This window comes from Tupaia chinensis, unplaced genomic scaffold, assembly GCF_000334495.1.
Source record: "Tupaia chinensis unplaced genomic scaffold, TupChi_1.0 Scaffold147312_1, whole genome shotgun sequence".
Classification (NCBI taxonomy): domain Eukaryota; kingdom Metazoa; phylum Chordata; class Mammalia; order Scandentia; family Tupaiidae; genus Tupaia; species Tupaia belangeri.
This window is the reverse complement of record NW_006207163.1, coordinates 2,379,625-2,384,689: the sequence shown is the minus strand read 5'-3', so window position 1 is coordinate 2,384,689 and position 5,065 is coordinate 2,379,625.

The following is a 5,065-nucleotide window of genomic DNA, read 5'->3' as shown; positions in this document are numbered from 1 at the left end:
AAACCCCGTGAATCTTCTGGCATGAGAGGGACCGGTGTTCAGCCCATGTGTTATCCATGCACAATTCTTTAGCATTTTATTCTTTTTTTTTTTTTTTGAGAGGATTTTTGCTATAGGGTGTGTGCGTTCGCCAGACAGACAGAGAGATACAGAGAGACAGAAAGCGAGAAATCACCCAACAGGGGGAATGGTCATGCCACAATCCCTTCTCCTCCATTCTCCTCTCAGGATCTTGGATACGCATGCACACGCGCCCGGTGTTAGTTTTAAGCCACCGGGTCCAGGATGTGAACTGCAGTCAACTACGTGGAAGTCCAGCAACATAGCCATTACGCTAACTGCTGGTCCCAGCATTTTATTCTTGAAAGTCAATCATATTCTCAATCACTCAGCACATTTATAGAGTACCTGCCATTGTATTAAACACGGGGGATGTAGCAGTAAAAATTAAAAGAAGAACAATCTTCTCTCTTGAAACTTGCCTTCTAATGGGAAAAGGTAGAAACAGGTTGAGTAAAATAGAACATGAGTTAAATTGCAAAATGAGCTATAGACAGAAATAATATGAAGTGTTAAGAGGTTAAGTGTGTGTTTAAAGGAATTACAAATTCAAATAAGGGGAGCAGAAAGGCTTCAGACTGTAGCATTTAAAAAAAGGACCGAGGTTTGGGGAAGAGAGTTGGGAGAAAAAGGAAAGTAGGGATTGGTTTAATATGCAGGTATCTGGTGAAGAGTGTCTGGGCAGAAGGCACAACGAGTTCTAATTTCTTTAATTAGCTGGATACGTGAGTGTGCAATCTGTGCTGGTGCACAAGACTCTTGGCATTTTGACATTCTTACTAAAGTATGCAAGTGAACAGGGGAGCTGGCATTCTTATTTGGCACTGGGTTCTACAACTTAGGCAGCCAGTCCTGACCTTAAGGCGTGTCACCAGAAGAGCAATGGGGTCCTCTTGGTTACAGGAGTAAGCAAGAGAGAGCAGATGTCATTTGACCGTCAAAGATTTGAAGAATACACACACACACACACACACACACACATAAGATTGAGCGAGGTAACATTTGTTCCTAAATTTCAATAGTGTTGTATTGTCTTGTTTTCAATTAAACCTTATAGAATTTAAATGCATCAAGATGGGACAAGCAGATGGCATAATGGCTTTGTTGCTGGACTCCCATGTAGTCGACCGCAGTTCAAGTCCTGGACCCGGTGGCCTTAACTCACGCCAGGCACCTGTGAGTGTGTGCTCAAGATCCCGAGAAGACAATGGAGGAGAAGGGATTGTGGCGTGGCCACCCGCCCTGGGGGGGTGATTTCTCACTTTATGTTTCTCTGTCTCTCTCTATCTTTCTGGAAAGCGCATGCGCCCTATAGCAAAAACCTCTCCGGAAAAAAAAAAAAAAAAAGCACTGAGATGAGGGTTTAGGGGCAAAAGGGAAAATATAATCAAGTGACATTTGCTCATGAGATGCAAACTACGAAAGATGATTGTCTCATGTCAATGTATCATTTATTATCTGTGATCTTACAAGTGCCAGACATATTTTCAAAAGTGCCTTAGAAACTACATGAATTTATTATATTGTGATCATTATTACAACTCAGGAGTTTGAACTAACTGACCCAAAAAGTTTCTTTGCAATTTTTATTTTATTTGATTTGTACATTGTCTTTTTCCATTTAAACGAGACTTCATTTTTATTTACTCTGGCCCCAGATAGACTGGATTTTTACTTCACCTTTAATTTTGAGGGTGGTGGAATTGTGGTAGTTTTGTATTTTTAGATATGATTATATACATTTCATTTATTAGAACTAAATGAGATCATGCATTTTAAAATGCTTTGGAAAATCTAAGTCACTCTACAAATGCAAAGGATTAAGTAGTATATTAGGAAGATTATAGTTCAAATCTACTTGAAATAATTTATTTGGAATCTCAGTTACATTTTCCAACAATTTGAGAAAACTATATACTCTTTTACTGTAGCTAAAACATAGACCTTGCTTTTATTTTATAAAATTAAATTTTTGGAAAAGGATTAACTAGCAATTTTCTACATAGTGTAAAGATTGTTCTTCTGATATTGGCACTTGTAGGTTGTTTAGAATTTTCCTGCCAAATGTGCAGTTTCTTGAATTTTTTTAAGTTGGTGGGAGAGAATTAATTTTCTGTGCTCATGTTCGTTTCCAACTTTAGACTCTAATTTACAAGCATGAAAATAAGCTCCCCCCCCACCACCTAAAATGTTAAGTATAAGTACTCATTCCCTGCATCAAGTTATTGGCAGTTACAATGCTGGCTACAAATTCATCCGAGTCCTTAAGATCCAGATAGTGATGTAATCATAGATGTATTTCATTAGGAAGATGGTAATCTTTACAAAAGATAAGTTCTCCATTATTTCTCTTGCTCCCATAATCAAACATCAAGTATCACTTCTTATCCAGATCGCCCTTTCTAGTCCTTCCTGCATTTCCAGATTAAGTCATATACCATCACTGACCTTAATCTCTTCCTCCAGGGTTTTTTTTTAATGATTGGATTGATATATATTTTTTTTTGTTCTTAGCTGGTTCTCCTAAATATTCTAAACTTGATGAAGGGTCCATGACTGGCTTGTTCCCCCAATCTTATCACATTCTTTGGTAAACAGAAGGTGCTTGAGGACAAGCAGATGGCATAATGGTTATATTGTTGGACTCACATATAGTCAACCATGGTTTGGGTACTGGACCTGGTGGTTTAAAAGTCACACTATGCGCATGTATGTGCATGTTCAAAATCCCAAGAGGAGAGTGGAGGAGAAGGGATTGTGGTGTGGCCATCCCCATGGAGAGTGATTTCTCACTTTCTGTCTTTCTATCTCTCTCTGTCTCTCTGTCGAGCACACATGCCCTATAGCAAATGTCTGTCTCAAAAAAAAAGGTACTTAGAATTTATTTATTAAATAATTACCATAGGATGCCTATTTAAAATAAGAATATTATGCTTTTTAATAAAAATATACATAAGTAATATGAATAACGCTGAGATGACTGGTGATAAAGTAGCCAATTTTACCTTGAGACTTTTAGAACTAAGACATTACTGTACAACGATCTACTCTACTCCACTGGTCTAGTTAATCACAATAGTCTAGCCTATGCTGTGCTAAAACTTTATCTCCTCATTGTTAACACATATCTAGTGAGATTTCAGAGCCACTGGTCCAGAAATTTTCTCAGTAACCCCAACTGACTAGAGTTACACCATGTTGGGAGGTACCATCCCAAAATATGTTCCCCAAGGCTAGTGTGGCTGGGAGAGAGAGAGAAAGAGAGACTCCATAATTATATCAGACCCATGACCCCAAACTCTGGGTTGGAGATAATACATGTCACTTTGGTTCACAGTCATTTGGCCAATACTTGTCACATGACCCTAAGTAAATACAGGGGACTTGAAAATCTTTTTTGCAAAAGAGAAAAGAGATGCAATAAGAACTAAAAACATTTACCACTAAGTAAAATTTTCATATTAGGTTATCTTTATCTCAGGTGTTTGAAGTAGCTCATAGGTTATAACAAATAGGTAAGTAGAAAGCTTATTCTTGTAAAGGAATATGACTTGACAGAGACTGTCATCTAAGAGGCCTTTAATTTACTTTGTTAGATGAGGCCTCCAAAAGGATCTGAGGGGAATACAGATAAATTACTTAAGGTCATTCCTTCCTTCCTTTCTTCTTTCATTCTCTTCTCTCTCTCTCTCTCTCTCCTCATACACACACCCACCCCCCTCCCCCCACCAAATACACATACACATTTACTCAATAAATTTTAAAGCTGAAATTCATAAACTAGAAATAGGTCATTAAAAAACAAAAATAAAACAATATTTTAAAAGGATCTTGTACTTCTTTAACTTTTATTGGTTAAAATATTATGTAACAAATATATACAAAAAATTATGAACTATTCATACTTTATAAAAGTATTCACCCTTTTTACTTTGGAAATAAACGGAAATGGAACATAGCCATGATTACAGTGAAGGCTCTGACCACGAGTATGGGAATGAAGGGATGTAATCAAATTTCCATACTCCAGGAATTTAAGTAATAATTCATAGAAATGGGAATGTGGATACTTATAAAAAGCCTTACAGTGAGCCTGCAGAATGAGTTTTGACATTTTAACTAATTTTAGAGCTTACTAACTACTTATTTTCAATTTAGTCAACCAACCAACTAATAATAAGTATGTTTAGCCAAAGTAGTTAGTAAAATTAAGGAAAATAGTCAAATTGATAGAATGTAAATTTCTAGCCTCAAATCACATCTAGAAGACTATGACAGAGCTGGATGTTACCAAAAGTTGTTTTGGTTTGGAATCCCTGACTGTTTCAATGTAACTGGTAGATCTCTCCATATTTTGGATGGACTTTTTACCAAGAAATCTTACTGAATCAGATAAGTAAACTCTTTCAGCCACATCTGATTCTACCAGTGACACATACATAGACTACGAGTAAGAATCATACTGAAATACTCTCATATAAAATATAAAGCTGAAATAAAATGTAGAAGTGCATATGCCTTTATGTGGCAAATACAACTGCGTTATAGAAATGTACATTCTAGGAAGCCCAGTCTGGCTCATTGATCATGCCAATTCAACTTCATCTTTCACAGAAGGAAGAGTTCTATCAAATTATAGCATGCAATGCCAAGTGAGCATTGGCAAACTTTAGAAGCTCTTATTTTGTTTATTGTCAGTCACTTACTGAAAATATGTTTTATATTATGGATTGTAAGTAAATATCTTTAGAATTAAAATTGATACCAATTATGTAATATAGTTGACATCTTATTTTTTTTCATATTTCTCTATGGAAAAACCTTTGCAAACCACAAATCAAATTTGTTTTGGTTGAGTCCTAAGTATTAATACTTTGCATTTAAGTCATTTTCTCAGCAAGTATCATTGAGCAACTACTAGCGCCATATTCTAGACTTTTGGTTTAAATCGGTTAAATGAACAAAACCTCTGCCATTATGGAATGTGGGAGACATGTATTAACGA